The following is a 22,588-nucleotide window of genomic DNA, read 5'->3' as shown; positions in this document are numbered from 1 at the left end:
CAAGCTTAGACCTCGCTTGTCCTCAAGTGAAAGCCGATATCGAAAAATATGTCCGCATGTTTAGAGATAGAGGTTTCGATAAGAATAAAATACGGACATGAGGGCATCATGATCATTATTATAACAACAACATAAATATATATTGTCATATGATTTCTTATGCTAAAGTAACAATTCATTCATAGTTTCAAGTATGAATTATAAACTTCATTGAAAACTAACAAACTATAATCTCAGTCATTGAAGCAATTGCAATTTATCATAACATCAGAAAGATTCAATATAAGAGCTTTTCAGCAAGTCCACATACTCAACTATCATTTAGTCTTTCACAATTGTTAACACTCACGCAATATTTTATGAAGTTTTAATCGGACACAGAGAAAGATAGGGGTTTATAGTTTTGCCTCACAACCTTTTACCTCAAGGGTAACGTCAACAATAATAGTTCATGAAAACTCACATCCAATTAGCTATATGTATCAGGATCTTTCCAACACATTGTGCTTGCCATAGGATAAAATGTAAAAAGGAAAGGTGAAGATCATCATGACTCTTATATGAAGTAATAGACAAGAATAAAAGATAGGCCCTTCGCAGAGGGAAGCAGAGGTTGTCATGTGCTTTTAAGGTTGGATGCACAAAATCTTAATGCGAAAGAACGTCACTTTATATTGCCACTTGTGACATAGACCTTTATTATGTAGTCCATCGCTTTTATTTCTTCCACATCACAAGATCGTATAAAGCTTATTTTCTCCACACTAATAAATCATACATATTTAGAGAGCAATTTTTATTGCTTGCAACGATGACAACTTACTTGAAGGATCTTACTCAATCCATAGGTGGATATGGTGGACTCTCATGGCAAAACTAGGTTTAAGGATATTTGGAAGCACAAGTAGTATCTCTACTTGGTGCAAAGAATTTGGCTAGCATGAGAGGGAAAGGCAAGCTCAACATGTTGGATGATCCATGACAATATAATTTATTTCAGATGTAAGAAAACATAACCCATTACATTATCTTCCTTGTCCAACATCAACTCTTTAGCATCTCATATTTTAATGAGTGCTCACAATCATAAAAGATGTCCAAGATAGTATATTTATATGTGAAAACCTCTCTTTCTTTATTACTTCCTATTAATTGCAACGATGACCAAACCTATGTTTGTCAACTCTCAACAACTTTTATTCATCATACTCTTTATATGTGAAGTCATTACTCTCCATAAGATCCATATGATCTCTTTATTTTTTATTCTTTCTCTTTTATTTTATTCCCTCAAGATCATAATCAAGCCCTTGACTCAACACTAATGTAACGCCCTCGATGCGGCTATATCTCCCGCGCGTCGAAGCACGACTTAGAGGCATAACCGCATTGAAAGCAATGTCGCAAGTGAGGTAATCTTCACACAACCCATGTAATACATAAGGGAAAAGAGATACATAGTTGGCTTACAATCGCCACTTCACACAAATACATGAATAAAGCATTACATCAACTAGATACAAACAAGGTCCGACTACGGAACCAAAATAAAAGAAGACTACCCCAAATGCTACACAGATCCCCGATCGACCCCAACTGGGCTCCACTACTGATCAACCGGAAATGGATCAACACAAAGGACAAGATATTCATCGAACTCCTCCTTGAGCTTGGTTGCGTCACCTGCACGGTCTCATCGGCACCTGCAAGCTGGTTTTGGAAGTATCTGTGAGTCACGGGGACTCAGCAATCTCACACCCTCGCGATCAAGACTATTTAAGCTTATGGGTAAGGAGGTGAAGCTGCAGCAAGCAACTAGCATATATGGTGGCTAACCTATTCGCAAAAGAGAGCGAGAAGAGAAGGCAAAAGCACGGTCGAACAACTATGATCAAGAAGTGATCCTAGAACAACCTACGTCAAGCATTACTCCAACACCGTGTTCACTTCCCGGACTCTGTCGGAAAGAGACCATCACGGTTACACACGCGGTTGATGTATTTTAAATAAGGTCAACTTTAGGTTTTCTACAACCGGATGTTAACAAATTCCCATCTGCCCATAACCGCGGGCACGGCTTTCGAAAGTTCAAATCCCTGCAGGGTGTCCCAACTTAGCCCATCACAAGCTCTCACGGTCAACAAAGGATATTCCTTCTAGCAGGAAGACCCGATCAGACTCGGAATCCCGGTTACAAGACATTTCGACAATGGTAAAACAAGTCCAGCAACACCGCCCGAATGTGCCGACAAATCCCGATAGGAGCTGCACATATCTCGTTCTCAGGGCACACTCAGATGAGCACTACGTACAACTAAAACCAGCCCTCGAGTTTCCCTGAGGTGGCGCTGCAAGTGGCTCTGTTTAGACCAACACTCAGAGGAGCACTGGCTCGGGGGGGTTAAATAAAGATGACCCTTGAGTCTGCATGCAGAACCCAAGGGAAAGAAAAGGCTAGGTGGCAATGGTAAAACCAATGTTGGGCATTGCTGGAGGAGTTTTATTCAAGGCGAACTGTCAAGGGGTTCCATTATGACCCAACCGCGTAAGGAACGCAAAATACGGTTACATAACACCGATATGACGGAAACTAGGGCGGCAAGAGTGGAACAAAACACCAGGCATAAGGCCGAGCCTTCCACCCTTTACCAAGTATATAGATGCATTAGTTAAATAAGAGATAGTGTGATATCCCAACAAGTAAACATGTTCCAACAAGGAACAACATCTCCATGTTCCAACAAGGAACAAACTTCATCTTCACCTGCAACTAACAATGCTTTAAGAGGGGCTGAGCAAAGCGGTAACATAGCCAAACAACGGTTTGCTAGGACAAGGTGGGTTAGAGGCTTGGTTCAACAATATGGGAGGCATGATAAGTAAGTGGTAGGTATCGCAGCATAGGCATAGCAAAAGAGCGAGAAACTAGCAAGAAAAGATAGAAGTGATTTCGAGGGTATGGTCATCTTGCCTGAAATCCCGCAAGGAAGAAGAACGAGTCCATGAAGAAGACAAAAGGACGTAGTCGAACGGTTCCTCACAAATGCGACGTTATCGGAACCAACCCGAAGAAGCAACACCGGAAAGGAGCACACAACAAAGTAAACAACCATCACATCAACATGGCATGATGCACAACCAAGTATGATGCATGTCCAGTTTAAATATGCATGGCATGGCAAAGGGCACAAACAAAACTACAAGTTAAGTGGAGCTCAATATGCAACGAGTTGCATATTGACGGAACACCACATCAATTATTTAGTTCTCTCTCGTTTATGTACCCAACAATATTAAATGTTGTTAAACATGGCAAGAGGTGAAACATGAGTAAAATACACAGTCTTAGCAATTTAAATGGGGTCGGATATAACAAACAACGCATCCGGTAAAACCTCACATGCATTTAGCAAATTAAAGCAAACAACAATTTAAACATTTTAATTGTTGTTATCATGATGCGATGACATGAACAAGTTTATGCAATTTTTATTAAAAGTTGACAAGAGCATTATGAAGCATTTGTCACCATGGTGGAAACAAAAGGGGTGCCACGGCAACGATAACGAAAACGGTGCCACGGCAACGTTCCGGTTCCGACAACTCATTGAGACATTGGTGCAAAAAAAAGTGTGGCGGGAGCGTGTAAAGGATGGTGGGGTGATCCCGGTTACCGGGTCCCCACGGGTTAGCGGCAGAAGCGGAGGACCGAGCAAGTGACAACTCGGGCACGGTGCAAACATAGGGTGCAACTCATACATCACACAACATGCATTCGTTCCACGGGTCATTGTCTCGGCGGTTATACCTTCGAAGCGTGCAAACGTGATGGTTCGGGTTCGTCGAGGGAAGTAGAGGAAGTAGTGGTACTATTGGTCATCGGTGATCAACGGGGCGGTAGTGGAAGTAGAGGTACACGATGTCTTGAGGAAAATCACGGCGGCGGTAGTTGTGCCCATGTGGTCGTCGAAATTGATGGAACCAATGTCCTTGAGGGTAGTCGTGGGAAGTAGTCGTACTCGTGAACTTGTCGGATCCACGGAGACAGTAGTTGTTCATGGCGCTTGTGACTCACGGTTCTTCGGGCAACGGTAGTCATGCACGTCCATAGATGTTCGGGGTCGCGATATGAAACTTGACGTCCACGGGGTCTTCGAGGGTCGACGGTAGTGGTTCACGTTTTGAAGCCGTTCGAGTCATCGGTGGAGGAACTTGGCAGTCCATGTAGTCGAACTTGGCGCATTCGAATGGTACTTGGTGAATCCCCGTAGTCGTACCCGGGTCATAGGGGAACTTGACCAACCCAAGGTCTCCGGGCGTAGTGGTATTTGGTGAATCCCGAACAGTTTTTTGACGATCCGGCGAGACGACGTGGTTCGGGGCAGTCTCAAACTTGATGGTCTCGGTGAAACCTCGTGGCGGTCGTTGGACTTGAGTCATGGCACGTTACAGGAGGCAGCAAGGCATGTCCGACTTGGTGTGCAACAACAACAAAAAAAAAAAGGAGTCCGGGCGTCCTGGTGGTCTTGGCCACGACAGAGGCAGCAGGGCCAAAAGGGCACCCAGGAGACGAGCGCGGGCTTGCAGGTCGGAGGAGAGGCGGCAGGGCGGAGCAGCAGCATAGGACGCGGACAGAGGAGGTGCTGCCGGGCACTTGGTGGTGGAGGAGGGGCTCCACGCGAACAGGATCGCCGTGGAGGTCGCCGTCAGGCGCGCAAACACGCCAAGCAGGAGCGCCCTCGGGTCGAGCAGAAGAGGGGCCCAGAGCAAGGGAAGAAGGGCGACACAGAGGAGAGGCATGGCCTCGCCAGAGCAGCTGGCAACGGCGGGATAGCCTGGACGAGGCCGGAGTAGGAGAGGAGCTTGGGGGTCGCGACGTGAAGGAGAGGAGGCAGGGCATGGTGATGGCCCCTGGGGCGCCGACGGCGGCGCCGGTTGTCGAACAGCAAGGCGGGATCGCGGCATCAGGAAGGTTCAGGCGCGGCGGCGCTTGGCGTCGGCGGGCGGCGGCCTCACCGGAGTGGGGAAGGCGGCGGCACTGGTGGGAGAAAGAGGCGGGGGCGCGGGCTCGCGCATGCTGGGGAGCGCCTCTCCCTAGCGATGCGTGTGGGAGCGAGAGGGAGAGGTGGGTCGAGTGGTGGTTGAGGACGAGAGGGAGAGGTGAGATGGGATCGAGCCAAAGCTCTCCCTGGCGGCACGAGGTGCGAGGGAGGGATCGTGAGGGAGAGGTTACGGTCGGGAAGAGGGTTAGGTTTAGGTGCGGGCTGTGAGGCCTCAGGGAGGTTGAGCCGGTCTTGTGGGTTAGGCCCAAGAGGTGGGAGTGGGCGCTGGGAAAACTGGCATGATGCAACTGGGCTGGGAGACCGGCGCTGCTAGGAGGCCCAAGTGGCCAGAGGCGGCTGGGCTCCCTTCTCCCTCCCTCTTCTCTTAACTAACTTATTTTCTTTAACAGAAAAGAAATTAGAGAGAGGAAAAGAAAGAGAAGGTTAGGGAAGGATTTTGCGCATGGGGATAATATTTCTGGACTCACAAAAATGTGAGGAATTTAAATAAAATGACAAGAGGATTTTTGGAGAAAAAAAGGATTCACACATATTGAATTTAATTCAACATGTTTGAATTTTGAAACCCATTCGAAAGGACTCTAAAATGGGCTGAGCTTTTTTAGAGGAGCCTCGATAAAAGAGATGAGAGATATTGGCAATGTTTGAAGGTCAAACTCGAAGAGGAATAGACATGGGAATTATTTTGCACGTGTGTTATGATGATTCCAAATTAATGAAATATTTAATATAGCTCCCTAAAATATTGGGAGGATATGTTATATAGAGAAGTCACCATGTGAGTTCCCTCAATTTAAATAGATCAACAGATCTATGCAATTTATTTAGTTGAATTTAAAAAATGACATGATGGCATGATGACATGATGCAATGCACACGAAGCAAAGATGAATGCAAAGAACCAAACAAAACACACGACGAAACACGGAAACCCTGGAAGGCAACTGAAGCTCCAGTATTGGGGCGTCACAACTAATCTTTATTATATATAGCTCACGGACTCGATTACATAGAAGGATCATAAAGCAAAACTCAAAACTAGATCATACTAAAACTTTATTCTACTAGATCAAGATACTATCAAAATGATCGAACTAAGAAAATGGTAAAGATAAAAGTGTGATGGTGATACGATACCGGGTCACTCCCCCAAGCTTGGCAGTTGCCAAGGGGAGTGCCCATACCCATGTGTTTATGTCTCCTTCCTCGGAGGTGGTGATGATGGAGTTGTTGATGATGTGGGCTTCTCGTCCATCTTCCAAGGCATAGGCTCACCATCATAGAAGGATGATCGAGTCTCCGGGATCCTCAAATCTGCAGCCAAACTCATCCTCTTGAATCTATATTCATACTCACAGTTTTGGTTTTGCAGGTCGTAGATCTGGGCTTGGTGGCGCTCAATTTTCTCGTGAAGCTTGAAGATGGCCTCCCCAATGTTCTTGTCATCCAGCTTGTGGTTGTTGGTGAACTCCGTGGTCATTATATGATTGGAGTCGAGTCCACGTTCCACCATCTCCTGGCACTTGAAAACTTGTTGCTCCATTGCCTCGAGCCTTGTCTCCATGCTTCCTGTCCTCCTTAGTCCCTCAACACCGCGGATGTGCAGCAACCCCTCACACATCTCAATGGTTTGAGGGTGTTGCAGCACCTCCGCGAGGTAGGGGTTGATGACCTTCTCTAAGAACTTGTCCTTAGGGGCACTTGAAGACGCCATGGCGATCTAGATCAGTCAGAAAAACAGCTCGAAACAAAGACAGAAGATATTTGCGTGATACGATGGTCAAAACCTTCGGGAGATTATATAATGAATTTTTACTGACCAAAAGAAGTATCGTGCAAGAAAACGGAGTCCGGAGGGCACACGAGGTGCCCACGTGGCAGGGGGGCACGCCCAGGGGCGTAGGGCGCGCCCTCCACCCTCGTGGACGCCTCGTGTCCTTCCTGGACTACTTATTTGCCTATTTTCTTAAATATTCCAAAACGGAGAAAAAATGCTATTAGAACTGTTTTGGAGTCGGTTTACTTACCGTACCACGTACCTATTCCTTTTTGGAGTCTGAAACGTTCTGGAAAGGGTCCCTTATGTATTCCTTCGGGGTTACGGTTTCAATAACATTAGTTTCAACATTTATGGGATTACCTGAGATATAATGTTTGATTCTTTGACCATTCACCACCCTCGGATTTGTGCCTTTGAAGTTGTTGATTTTTATGGCACCAGAATGATAGACCTCCTCGATGACGTAAGGGCCTTCCCATTTAGAGAGGAGTTTTCCTGCAAAGAATCTTAAACGAGAGTTGTATAATAATACATAATCACCTATATTAAACTCACATTTTTGTATTCTTTTATCATGCCATCTTTTAACCTTTTCTTTAAACAGTTTGGCATTGTCATAAGCTTGGGTTCTCCATTTATCAAGTGAGCTAATGTCAAAAAGCCACTTCTCACTGGCAAGTTTGAAATCATAATTGAGCTCTTTAATGGCCCAATATGCCTTATGTTCTAGTTCGAGAGGTAAGTGACATGCTTTACCATAAATCATTTTATATGGAAACATACCCATAGGATTCTTATATGCAGTTCTATAGGCCCATAATGCATCATCAAGTTTCTTGGACCAATTCTTTCTAGATCTATTAACAGTCTTTTGCAAAATTAATTTAAGCTCTCTATTACTCAATGCTACTTGACCACTAGACTATGGATGATAAGGAGATGCAATTCTATGATTAACATCATACTTAGCAAGCATTTTACGAAAGGCACCATAAATAAAATGTGAACCACCATCAGTCATTAAGTATCTAGGGACTCCAAACCTCGGAAAAATAACTTCTTTAAGCATCTTAATAGAGGTGTTATGATCAGCACTACTAGTTGGAATAGCTTCTACCCACTTAGTAACGTAATCAACAGCAACTAAAATATGTGTATACCCATTAGAGGAAGGAAAAGGTCCCATATAATCAAAGCCCCAAACATCAAATGGTTCAATAACAAGTGAATAATTCATAGGCATTTCTTGACGTCTACTAATATTGCCAATTCTTTGACATTCATCACAAGACAAGACAAACTTACGGCATCTTTGAAGAGAGTAGGACAATAAAAACCGGATTGCAATACCTTGTGTGCAGTTCTATCTCTAGCATGGTGTCCTCCATAAGCCTCGGAGTGACACTTGCATAGGATCTATTCCTATTCATGCTCAGGTACACAACGTCTAATAACACCATCTACTCCTTCTTTATAAAGGTGTGGGTCATCCCAAAAGTAATGTCTTAAATCATGGAAGAACTTTTTCTTTTGTTGGTATGTGAAACTAGGTGGTATAAATTTAGCAACGATATAATTAGCATAATCAGCATACCATGGAGCAGTACGAGAAGCATTTATGACAGCTAATTGTTCATCAGGAAAGCTATCATCAATAGGTAGTGGGTCATCAAGAACATTCTCTAACCTAGACAAGTTGTCTGCAACGGGGTTCTCAGCTCCCTTTCTATCAATAATATGCAAATCAAATTCTTGTAGCAAGAGAACCCATCTAATAAGTCTAGGTTTAGCATCTTTCTTTTCCATAATATATTTAATAGCAGCATGACCAGTGTGAACAGTTATGTTAGAATCAACAATATAAGGTCTGAACTGGTCACAAGCAAATACAACTGCTAAAAATTCTTTTTCAGTAGTAGCATCATTTCTTTGACCACTCTCTAGAGTTTTACTAGCATATTGGATAACATTTAATTTCTTATAAACTCTTTGTCCTAGAACAACCCCTACAGGATAGTCACTAGCACCACACATGATTTCAAATGGTAAATTCCAATCAGGGGGCTGAACAATAGGTGCAGAAATCAAAGCTTTCTTAAGTATTTCAAATGCTTCTACACAATCATCATCAAAGACAAATGGAACATATTTTTGTGAGAGATTAGTCAAAGGCCGAGAAATTTTAGAGAAGTCCTTAATGAACCTCCTATAAAAACCGGCATGACCAAGGAAGCTTTTTATACCTTTAATGTCCTTAGGACACGGCATCTTTTCAATAGCATCAACCTTAGCTTTATCAACTTCAATACCTCTTTCAGAAATTTTATGCCCCAAGACAATACCTTGATTAACCATAAAGTGGCACTTCTCCCAATTCAAGACAAGATTAGTTTCTTCACATCTCTGCAAAACTCGATCAAGGTTGCTTAAGAAATCATCAAAGAAGTTCCGTATACGGAGTAATCATCCATGGATACCTCAACAATCTTTTCACAAAAGTCAAAGAATATAGCAGTCATACATCTTTGAAAGGTAGAAGGTGCATTGCATAAACCAAAAGGCATACGTCTATAAGCAAAGGTACCGAAAGGTCAAGTAAAAGTTGTCTTTTCTTGATCCTCTTTTGACACAGGTATTTGAGAGAAACCAGAATAACCATCTAGAAAGCAAAAATGTGTATGTTTGGATAATCTTTCGAGCATTTGATCAATAAAAGGTAAAGGGTAATGATCCTTTTTAGTAGCTTTATTTAATTTGCGGAAATCAATTACCATTCTTTAACCTGTAACAATTCTTTGTGGGATCAATTCATCTTTATCATTAGGAACAACGGTAATTCCTCACTTCTTAGGGACACAATGGACAGGGCTTACCCACTGACTATCAGCAACGGGATAAATTATACCTGCCTCCAGAAGCTTTGGTATTTATTTTCTTACCACTTGTTTCATCTTAGGATTTAACCGTCGTTGGTGATCAACAACCGATTTCGCGTCTTTCTCCAATTTTATTTTGTGCTGGCATAGAGTGGGACTAAATCCCTTAAGATCATCAAGAGTATATCCGATAGCAGCATGGTGCTTCTTCAGAGTTTTCAATAATTTCTTTTCTTCATGCTCTAAAAGGTTAGCACTAATAATAACAGGATATATATCTTTCTCATCAAGATAAGCATATTTAAGAGTATCGGGTAAAGGTTTAAGCTCAAACACGGGGTCACCCTTGGGTGGAGGAGGATCCCCTAGGATTTCAACAAGCAAGTTGTGTTTCAAAATAAGTCCCTTTTTAAAGAATACTTTATCTATTTCCCTTCTTTCATTCATAAACATATCATTTTCATGGTCTAGCAAATATTGTTCTAAAGGATCATTAGGAGGCACAGCAATAGAAGCAAGACCAATAATTTCATCTTCACTAGGCAATTCTTTATAATGGGGTTGTCTACGAAATTTAGAAAAATTGAACTCATGAGACATATCTCCCAAACCAATAGTAACAACATCCTTCTTGCAATATATCTTAGCATTAACAGTATTCAAGAAGGGCCTACCAAATATAATGGGACAAAAGTCATCTTGTAGGGAACCAAGAACAAGAAAATCAGTAGGATATTTAACTTTCCCACACAAGACTTCAACATCTCTAACAATCCCAACTGGTGAAATGGTGTCTCTATTAGCAAGTTTAATTGTAACATCAATTTCCTCTATCTCAGCAGGTCCAATATCATGCATAATTTCTTTATATAAGGAATGAGGTATTGCACTTGCACTAGCACCCATATCACACAAGACATGATAGCAATGATCTCCTATTTTAACAGAAATAACAGGCATGCCTACAATAGGTCTATGCTTATTTTTAGTATCAGGTCTAGCAATTCTAGCAGCTTCATCACAGAAGTAAATAACATGCCCGTCAATATTATCGGCCAAGAGATCTTTAACCATAGCAACACTAGGTTCAACTTTAATTTGCTCAGGGGGCGTAGGTGTTCTAGTATTACTCTTACGAACCACAGTTGAAGCTTTAGCATGATCCTTTATTCTAACTGGGAAAGGTGGTTTCTCGATATAAGCAGTAGGAACAACAGAATCATTATAAGTGATAGTCTTTTCTTCAACTTTAATAGGTGCAGCTACTTTTACTTCAATGGGAGGATTATATTTAAACCACTTCTCCTTAGGGAAATCAACATGAGTGGCAAAGGATTCACAGAAAGAAGCTACTATCTCAGAGTCAAGTCCATATTTAGTGCTAAATTCACGGAAAGCATCGGTATCCATAAAAGATTTAACACAATCAAACTTAGGTGTTATACCTGACTCTTTACCTTCGCCGAGATCCCAATCTTCAGAGTTGCGTTTAATTCTTTCCAACAAATCCCATTTGAATTCAATAGTCTTCATCATAAAAGAGCCAGTACAAGAAGTATCGAGCATGGAGCGATTATCGAGACAAAGCCGAGCATAAAATTTTTGAATAATAATTTCTCTTGAGAGCTCATGATTGGGGCATGAATATAACATTGACTTAAACCTCCCCAAGCTTGAGCGATGCTTTCTCCTCGAGGCCAAAAATTATATATAAAATTGCGATCACGATGAACAAGATGCATAGGATAAAACTTCTAATGAAATTCCAATTTCAATCGGTTGTAGTTCCATGATCCCATATCATCATGATACGTCTCCAACGTATCTATAATTTTTGATTGCTCCATGCTATATTATCTACTGTTTTGGACAATATTGGGCCTTATTATACACTTTTATATTATTTTTGGGACTAACCTATTAACCGGAGGCCCAGCCCAGAATTGTTGTTTTTTGCTTGTTTTAGGGTTTCGAAGAAAAGGAATATCAAACGGAGTCCAAACGGAATGAAACTTTCGGGAACGTGATTTTCTCACCGAATACAACTCAGGAGACTTGGACCCTACGTCAAGCCAATTAACAGGAGGCCACGAGGTAGGGGGGTGCGCCTGCCCCCCCCCCCCCCGGCCCCCCCCCCCCCCCCGGGGGCCACCTGTTCCTCCACCGACGTACTTATTCCTCCTATATATACCCACGTACCCCAAATGATCAGATACGGAGCCAAAAACCTAATTCCACCACCGCAACTTTCTGTATCCACGAGATCCCATCTTGGGGCCTGTTCCGGAGCTCCTCCAGAGGGGGCATCGATCACGGAGGGCTTCTACATCCTCATCCAAGCCCCTCCGATGAAGTGTGAGTAGTTTATTTCAGACCTACGGGTCCATAGTTAGTAGCTAGATGGCTTCTTCTCTCTTTCTGGATCTCAATACAATGTTCTCCCCCTCTCTCGTGGAGATCTATTCGATGTAATCTTCTTTTTGCGGTGTGTTTGTTGAGATCGATGAATTGTGGGTTTATGATCCAGTCTATCTATGAATAATATTTGAATTTTCTATGAATTCTTTTATGTAGGATTGGTTATCTTTGCAAGTCTCTTTGAATTATCAGTTCAGTTTGGCCTACTAGATTGGTTTTTATTGCCATGGGAGAAGTGCTTAGCTTTGGGTTCGATCTTGCGGTGTCCTTTCCCAGTGACAGAAGGGGCAGCAAGGCATGTATTGTATTCTTGCCATCGAGGATAACAAGATGGTTTTTTTATCATATTGCATGAAACTATCCCTCTACATCATGTCATCTTGCTTAAGGCGTTACTCTGTTTTTAACTTAATACTCTAGATGCATGCTGGATAGCGGTCGATGAGTGGAGTAATAGTAGTAGATGCAGGAAGGAGTCGGTCTACTTGTCTCGGACATGATGCCTATATACATGATCATACCTAGATATTCTCATAACTATGCTCGATTCTATCAATTGCTCAATAGTAATTTGTTCACCCACCGTAGAATACTTATGTTCTTGAGAGAAGCAACTAGTGAAACCTATGGCCCCCGGATCTCTTTCTCATCATATCAATCTCCATCACTTTATTATTGCTTTGCTTTTACTTTGCCTTTTTATTTTCACTTTGCATCTCTATACCAAATATATTATTTATCATCTCTATCAGATCTCACTTTCGTAAGTGACCGTGAAGGGATTGACAACCCCTAAGCTTGATGGTTGCGTTGAGCTATTGTTTTTGTGTAGGTACAAGGGACTCGTGCGTAGCCTCCTACTGGATTGATACCTTGGTTCTCAAAAACTAAGGGAAATACTTATGCTACTTTGCTGCATCATCCTCTCCTCTTTGGGGAAATCCAACGCAGTGCTCAAGAGGTAGCAAGAAGAATTTCTGACGCCGTTGCTGGGGAGTCTGCGCAAAAGTCAACATACCAAGTGCCCATCACAATCCCTATCTCCCGCATTACATTATTTGCCATTTGCCTCTCGTTTTCCTCTCCCCCACTTCCCCCTTGCCGGTTTATTCGCCCTCTCTCTCTCTATCCTCCCTCTCTTTCTCTATTTGCCTCTTTTTGCCCATTTGCCTTTTGTTTGCTCTTGTGTTGGATTGCTTGTTTGTCGCGATGGCTCAAGATAATACTAAGTTGTGTGACTTCACCAATACCAACAACAATGATTTTATTAGCACTCCGATTGCTCCTCTTACCGATGCTGAATCTTGTGAAATTAATGCTGCTTTGCTGAATCTTGTCATGAAAGATCCGTTCTCCGTCCTTCCTAGTGAAGATGCCGCTACCCATCTGAATAGCTTCGTTGATTTGTGTGACATGCAAAAGAAGAAAGATGTCGATAATGATATTGTTAAATTGAAGCTCTTTCCTTTTTTGCTTAGAGATCGTGCTAAAGCTTGGTTTTCATCTTTTCCTAAAAATAGTATTGATTCATGGAACAAGTGCAAAGATGCTTTTATCTCTAAGTATTTTCCTCCCGCTAAGATCATCTCTCTTAGAAACGATATTATGAATTTTAAGCAACTTGATCATGAACATGTTGCATAAGCTTGGGAGAGAATGAAATTAATGATACATAATTGCCCTACTCATGGTTTAAATTTGTGGATGATTATACAAAAAAATTAGTGGGGGTGAGTTGTCACATCCCAAGTTCTGGTAATGCCTAGTGCTAACATATGGTGTTGCATCATGTCTACCTTACTCAGAAAATTTGAAATGGGGATGACAAGCCCTAGCACTAAATGAAATGCAATTAGGATCAAAATAAAAATATTTTCAATGAACCCAGAATGCCCTTTAGAAAAGTTCATTATTTTTGATAAAGGTGAAAACCTCTGCCAAAAATGATGCACATACTTTTAGGCCATTCTGGATTTTTGAATAATCCATATTGTATTTGAATTGGGGCCTTTAAATACTATTAATATTTTTAAATGCTCCAAAATTCTGAAAATAGTTAAGGGTTTAATGCCCACAATTATTTTCAGGATTTATTAAAATGGTTTGGGTTATAAACTAAATCAAAACAAAATAACATAAATAGAAAACAGAAACAGAATTAGAAAGAGAGGAACCTACCTGGCAAAGCCCACCTGGCCTGTTACTGTAGTGGCCCAGCTCCTCCAGCCGGCCCAGCCCAGCTGGCCAGTGCCAGTCGTCTTCAACCTCTGCCAGTAGGCAGAGGCGAAGGCGGGCACGGCACGCGCTGAGGCCACCACCTCCTCCCTGCCTGCCTCGCGCCCCTGAGGCTCTCTTCCAGCGCCACGAAGACGGCCACGCACCCCCAGGCCCTCTCACTCCTCCCCCCCTCCCGTGCTCATCCCCTCCCCTGTCTCTCTCCCTCGCACCACCGAACGCGGCCGCCGCCGCCGACGAGAACCACCACGGCCAAAGCTACCCCTCGCCCCTCTGTTGTGCCCACGAGTTCCGTGACGTCGTCCTCGACCCCCTCACCGAACCACGCCCCGCCGGAAGCCCTGCGGCGTGGCCTTCGAGGTCTTCTTCAACCTTTGTCCACCGGAGATGCCTCTCGCCGCCCCGCTCGCTCCAGTGCTTCCCCGAGCACACGGAGGCCACCTCTGCATCCACCGTGAGCCCCTGCCCCTAACCCCCCTCCTCTACGCCTCGGTTGCGCCCCCTAGCCGCCATCTCCACCGAGCGCGTCACCGTGTTTGCCACACTCCCAGGAGGCCGTAGCCCCTCTCCACGCCCCTGTTGTGCATCCCAGCGCCGAACCCGAGCACGCCCGAGCTCCGGCCGCCGCGGCCGAGCTCCCCGCCGTCGCCTCCGGCCGCCCCAGGCCCGGCTGGCGCCACCATCCGACGCGCGCTGGTCTGGGCTCTCGAACGAGCCCAACCACGCTGCGAACGGGGCCCCAGAGCCCATTCCCGCGGCCTCCGCCGCATCTGGTCATCGCCGGCGGCTAAACGCCGGTGGTTTAGCCCCGGTTGACCAGGGGTTTGACCTCCACTGATGTGTGGGCCCAGGCGCCTGTCTAATTAGTGTTAGGTTTAGTTAGTGTTAATTAACTTAGCTAATTAGATGAGCCACTGACATGTGGGCCCGCCCTGCTAATTACCTAGAATTAGGACTAACAAAAATTAGTTAGTCTAATGACATTGACCGGTGGGTCCCATGTGTCAGGTTTGACTCTAACCGTCCCTGTTGACCTGCTGACGTCATAATGACGTAGTGCTGACGCAGTAAAGGAATTTCTGGATTTAAAATAATACAGGAAATTCCAGAAAACAATTTAAACTTCTAAAAATCATAGAAATTCAACCATAACTCCAAATGAAATAAATTATATATGAAAAATTATCAGAAAAATTCAAGGAATCTGTTTATGGCATTTTCATGCATGTTAGAACAACTTATGGCTGCTGATTAGGCCAATTCATATAAATGGAATTTAAACTCTCACATATGGAGTTTGAATTTGAACCTAGGGTTCAAACCAACCCCATTTAACATGTTGCTAGTTGCATTAGCTCAAACCATAGCATATTGACATGTCATGAGCATGCATCATATTGTGCATTGCATTGATTGTGTTTCTTTCTCCTGTTGCCGGTATTTGTCCCCTCTCGATACACGTGGTTTCGACGATGGGTTCGATGACACCGATGAAGAGCTACAATATCTTCAGAAGTGCCATGCAAGCAAAACACCCTTGTTCATTCCGATACAATCCCACTCTCTCGCTCCTGCTCTCTTTTACTGCATTAGGACAACAACGATTCAACTGTTACATGTCGCGGTAGTTGAACCCCTTTCCTCTGCATGACCTGTCATTGCCACGGTAAATAGATGAAACCCACTAGCATGAGTAGGAGTTGTTTGAGCCCTGATGTGCCTACTCATTCATGCTTATTTGTCATGCCTGCTACTTCTTAGAGTTGAGTCAGGTCTGATTCATCGGGGATGAATTGGAACAGTGATGAACATGTCCTACTGTGTGTGAGCTAAGTCTGTGAACATGTTTTGGTAAAGGTAGCGGTGAGAGGCCATGTAGGAGTACATGGTGGGTTGAAACCGTCCTCAGGAACTGAGTTCTGTGTCTGTGATCCATGAACAGCTACTACCACTCATTGGGATCCTTAATTGACCCTCTCGGCTTCTTAATCACCCTAGTACTCTGTCCAGGAGTTGCAACTAGTTTCTGGTGTTTGTAGGTTATGTGTTGGCGGCCGTGTGTAGCGCTGACCCTAGGGGTAGGCTATGTTGCGATAGATACACCATGGCACGGTGTACTGGGCGCCCGTTTGGTGTCTCGAGAACCCTGTTCACATCGTTCGGGGCCGTATGTGGAAACCTAGGCCGAACTCCCTGCGGATGGAACCTGGATAGGCGATAAACCTGGACTAGAGACTTAAGTGTTTAGGTAGGCCGTGGCCGACACCCTCGCTAGGCTTCCGCTTGAAGGTTGCCGAGATACATGACGTGTATATGGTGGTAAGTGGTGGGAGCATGTGTGAAGAAGTACACCCCTGCAGGGTTATCATTATCTATTCGAATAGCCGTATTCCTCGGATATGGAAACTTGGACCCCTTGCATAGTTCATAGACAAGTGAAAGTGGATACTCTAAAACTCGCAAGATAAGTGTGAGTGCTATGGATGGCCTTCTCGTAGGGAGACGGGAGCGGATCCATAGTGGTGTATTGAATGGTGAATATGTGGAATCTTGTGCGCCACCTCAAAAGAGTTGCTTGCAGTCGTAGTTCAGGTTAGCCACTGAGTCAAAGCTGGCTTGCTGCAGTTAAACTCCACCCCCCCCCCTTGTTGATACCGATGCATATGTAGCTAGTTCTGATGTAAGTCTTGCTGAGTACTTTTGTACTCATGTTTGCTTAACTTATGTTTTGCAGAGAGACTCCGGTCTCGCTAGTAGTTTCGCGTGGACTTCGACGTTAGCTTGATACCTCAGCTATGATCTTGTGCCCTCGGCAGGATCTGGTAGATAGTCAGGCTTCTTAGCCTTTTTCATTTGTACATGTCTGTACTCAGACATGTTAAGCTTCCGCTTGTGCCTTGATTTGTATGCTATGTTTGTTGGGTCATGAGACCCATGTTTGTAATTTCTCGCTCCTCGGAGTCTAATGAATAAATACTTAAGTGGTAGAGTTATGTTGTGATGCCATGTTGTATTTACACATATCGAGCATATTGTGTGTATGATTGAAATGCTTGGTATGTGTGGGATCCGACAATCTAGTTGTTTATCCTTGGTAGCCTCTCTTATGGGGAAATGTAGTCTAGTGCTTCCTTGAGCCATAGTAGTCCGCTATAGCCCGGTTCACCGGAGTCCTGCTAGCCCAGCACTACTGCTCAGATCACTTGACTGGCCGGCATGTGTTTCACTTTGTTCATGTGTCTGTCCCTTCGGGGAAATGTCACGCGGTGATATCCGGAGTCCTGCCTAGCCTGCTACAGCCCGGGTTCCCGGAGTCCTGTTAGCCCAATGCTACAGCCCGGAATCACTCGCTGATGACCGACATGCTCGATGTGATTCATGGTATGCCTGTCTCCATAGGTCTGTGCCGCTTTGGGTTCACGACTAGCCATGTCGGCCCGGGTTCTCTGTCATATGGATGCTAGCGACACTATCATATACATGAGCCAAAAGGTGCAAACGGTCCCAGGCCATGGTAAGGCGACACCCGTGGGTTACCATGCGTGAGGCCGCAAAGTGATATGAGGTGTTACCGGCTAGATCCATGTGACTTGGAATCGGGGTCCTGACAGCGTTGGTATTAGAGCCTGACTGCCTGTAGGATTACTAAGCCAAACCGGTCGAAGTTGAGTCTAGAAATGCTTTAGTTATATACGGGAATTGATTGTGGAAGGGAACGTAAGGCTCTTTTTGCTCCTTATACCTTATGCCTTCTGATCTGAGTCACCCTCTTCTCTCCTACGGGGATTAATAACTAGGCTTCTCATCTTTCTATCAGGATCACGTGTTACTAATCCATAGATTCGTAGGATTGTTGGTCTCAAGCCTCAGTTCAGTTTCTTCTACTCCAGTGTGTTGTTAAATGGCCTCAGAACCCTGATATGATGTTGTTGAGTGGTTATGCCACCATTTTGCAGGATGTCTCAAATATTTTTGAGCATTTACAGCCGTTATGCTGTCCGAGTCATCCCAGGTTTCTAAACAATCTGATTCATTTGCAAATCCTTCCTCCCAGTTCCCGATGTCCTTTTGGGCCAGTTTAAGCACACTAATCCATCTGTTGAGGTACTCCGCTGCCTCGGCGTTTATGTTGGAGCTATTATTATGACCCTAGGTGTCTAGAGTATCACCTGGTAATCTAGCAATGCTTTGCATCCCCAGTGTGATGATTCTGGCCACCATTCTCGAAAGCATCCCGTGATGCCGTTTAGTTAGTACGCATTCTATTCCTGGGTTCTTGGCCCAAAGTTCACTCTACTTACCCCATGTTGATAGTGTTGCTAGTTCCTTTAGGATATTAGTAACCTTTGCATTAGTCCTCGAGGTCCGTGGTATTTCCTTCTTCCAAATACTATGAACCACTTATGGCAGAAGTTTGTTGGACCAAAAGATCACAACAAGAGTGCTCCTGATGAGTTCTCCATTCTTCATTGTGAATCTGCCAGTCCTACCATTCTACATGGGTTGTCCGGAAGAAATGTTGAGCTATGCTCGACATACTAATCTATGCATCCAGAACTCACAAAATTATATGTTCCTCGAGTTGTTCCTCTTCAATTGTATTCCGACCATCTTCTATCAGTTGATAGCCAAGAGTATGTGTGCATTTGTGTTCATCGATGCCTATAATTCTTGTGGTCCGTCAAGCCATTCTATTCCAGAATGACTAGGAGAAACAAACTCCAGTACCTCATCCATATCCAGGATTGGGTCAAAGCAGTTGTATTCCGCAGATCAAAATGCAATCCAGCTTTTGCTCTGTTCTACCCTGGAGTATTACCCCCTTTATGTCAGGATTGTCATGAGAATTGCACCCTCTCTCATGAATTCTTGACGCAATGATACTTATTACCATCATTTTTCATTCCTTGGTCCCGTGTTGTCGCAACCGGAATGCCGGCAAGTGAACCATGATGTGTGAAATCAATACTCCAGGACAATAATTTCTTTCTTAGCGTGTTGGTTATTGAATCATCATCCTAAGATTGATCGTGCTACCTAGTCCACTTTTCCTGGTGCACTCTTCGATCAATGAGTTAGGATTGTGTCAATCCCTCACTCTTTTGATCATATCATCTTGCCCTGAAAAGCAAGGTTGTTCTCGAGCTTAGTAACATATGGGTGGTTCGTGATTTTCCGAATATCTTCTCGGAAGTATTACCAGGTTGTCCCCTGACTGTTATGTTGAGCTCGTGATCAAGTTGGTTTTCCTCTAAACCAGCCATTCTCCAAGAATCTGTGTTGGATACCCTGAGCTAGTTGGTTAAGCTAAACAACAACTTGGAGAGTTGGAAGATAAACGCTTGCCTAACTTAGTTCGTTCTATGGGATATCCTTGTGTGCGTGTGTGTTGAAGAGAGATGATATCTTCATCGATTGTTCCTCGTGATCGGTTGTTGAATCTATTGCCTTGTCAAAACTTTGACTTGAGTATGGGCTATCGTCAAGTCAAATCAGAACCAATGATGTTCGCAATGTTGCCTTACTCGTGGTTGATCCCTCGAGCATACACCATTAAATATTTTGGGCTGACCAATGCTATCACCGTGTTCACATGATGGTGGAAGTCCAGTGATATGGAAATTCCGATGAGTTGTTGTTGAGCCCATCAGCAGCATTTTGTCTCCTCCATGATTTGTGTTGAACATCCAGCTAGTGTTGAAAACTTGTGTAAGCATTTTCTTCATGCCCCGTTCATGTAGAATATGTTTGGATGAAAGTAGTGACCTCCTCTAAGTTCACGTGCAAACGATGCAAGTTGCCGCCATGAGTTCGAGAAAGGTTGTTTTTGTTTCCTCTGGTACCATCCCAAGTCAGTCATGCATGTGCGAAGTATGCTATGGTTTGACAGGCTCGCTACCTCCATTCCATTTGTATTCCCTATCACACCAAGCCACTGGCTGATTTGTTCGGGGAAAAGAAGTTTCTTCATAAGAGATAATCATATGACTTATGCAAGGACTTCGATATCCTTGATGATGGTTCCCAACTAGGACTCGACAGTGTTTCATTGTAAGACTACTATGTGATCATGCTTGTCTGGGACAACATGTTCACATGTGTTTAGCAGAACCAGCTCATGTTTTGGAGCTTACTACCATAGTCCATTTCCTGAGAATCTCGCAATGTCATCTCGTCGATTTGTGTTGTAAACTTTCATTTTATTTCCAGACTCGATGAGTCTGGAATATCCTGACACCAACCAGATCTGAATCTCAGGCAGATGTGATGGTTGGGACGTTTTCCCAAGAGCTATAATATTGATCTCTCTGTAACCCGGTAAAGTGGATGTCGTGACCAACACACCCAGCCGGAAGACCTATTATTGTAGTATCTTGATTGAGTAAGTTGGCCACCTCCCCATAAGGATCTCATAGAATTTATTCCAATAGTAGTTCCTTATGGATTTTTGTGTTTCCGAAGTCCGACCTGCTACTTGATGTTCTAGATACCAAACCATTTCAAAGAATGGTTAGGCTAGCACATCAAGGAGAGCATTAGAAGCGGAGCGCTAAATGTCTCTCGGTCGATCATCCAGATTTTGATTCCTTGGCCTCGCTAAGGTGAAATCTGAGAAAGTGTTATCTTCCTTTGCACCCACATTGTCCATCACTATTCATCATGGTAGTAAGATGTGTTGCCAGGATCCTCGGCACGGATGTTGGTAAGACCTTGATGAGTATGGAAATGCTCAAGTTCTTGAGAGCATGCTCAGGCACTAGGTTCTGATGTTGTCGTTAACTGGAATGTGCCTCCGTTCTCTCAGTTGTTCGATAGCCATCCAATTGGTGGAATCACCTTTGTCGGTGAACCTTCTCCCCAGTTACTAGAATCATTCCCAACATTTGCATTTTGTTCCCAGTTTACACCTCAGTAGTTGTTGTTCAGGATCATCTTCAAAAGTGAACTTACCATGGGTCTCATCCATTTCCGATGATAAGCAAAAATCATCCATTGCGTTGTCTTCAACAAGATAGTCCACATCATCCATCCTAGTCGTAGTATGCCATTCTTTCAAACCCTTCCAACGATCGATTGTGATTACCTCAGGCTGGTATAGAGAGTTTCAGTGATCTTTGTATCAAAAGTAATTCTTTTTGCCACTTAAGGGAAATGCTCTACGAGTCATTTTTCCCTAAGGTGCCCCATTATGGAATCATGGCAATTATCTCCTCGCTACTTTGAAACCATGCACCATCCTACTCCAGCGTGAAATTGTTGCCTACCAATTTGAACCCTTGTCATCTATTACCTTCCATCTCTCTCGATGTGTGTTTAGTGTCTCAGCTCAAGAGATGTTCCAATGTCTCACTCCATGAGTTGATCTTAAGTTGCTCGATCTTTGAGAAGATCGTTTTCTGTAGAGTTTCCTTCCCTCTTCATCGTGTTGGATGAAGATCTCGAAGACAAAGATGTCAAGAGCAATGTGATGCAATATATCAGTATCTTCGAGAAGGACAGTTCGATCGAGAAGACTGTGATAGTTTTGTGACCCCTCTGTCTTCTTACTCCACTTCCTGAATCTCGGGACGAGATTCTTGTTTTAGTGGGGGTGAGTTGTCACATCCCAAGTTCTGGTAATGCCTAGTGCTAACATATGGTGTTGCATCATGTCTACCTTACTCAGAAAATTTGAAATGGGGATGACAAGCCCTAGCACTAAATGAAATGCAATTAGGATCAAAATAAAAATATTTTCAATGAACCCAGAATGCCCTTTAGAAAAGTTCATTATTTTTTATAAAGGTGAAAACCTCTGCCAAAAATGATGCACATACTTTTAGGCCATTCTGGATTTTTGAATAACCCATATTGTATTTGAATTGGGGCCTTTAAATACTATTAATATTTTTAAATGCTCCAAAATTCTGAAAATAGTTAAGGGCATCTGTAATAATTCATTTAATGCCCACAATTATTTTCAGGATTTATTAAAATGGTTTGGGTTATAAACTAAATCAAAACAAAATAACATAAATAGAAAACAGAAACAGAATTAGAAAGAGAGGAACCTACCTGGCAAAGCCCACCTGGCTTGTTACTGTAGTGGCCCAGCTCCTCCAGCCGGCCCAGCCCAGCTGGCCAGTGCCAGTCGTCTTCAACCTCTGCCAGTAGGCAGAGGCGAAGGCGGGCACGGCACGCACTGAGGCCGCCACCTCCTCCCTGCCTGCCTCACG

Source organism: Triticum urartu, chromosome 7, assembly GCF_003073215.2.
Source record: "Triticum urartu cultivar G1812 chromosome 7, Tu2.1, whole genome shotgun sequence".
Lineage (NCBI taxonomy): Eukaryota > Viridiplantae > Streptophyta > Magnoliopsida > Poales > Poaceae > Triticum > Triticum urartu.
This window is presented reverse-complemented; position numbering follows the sequence as displayed.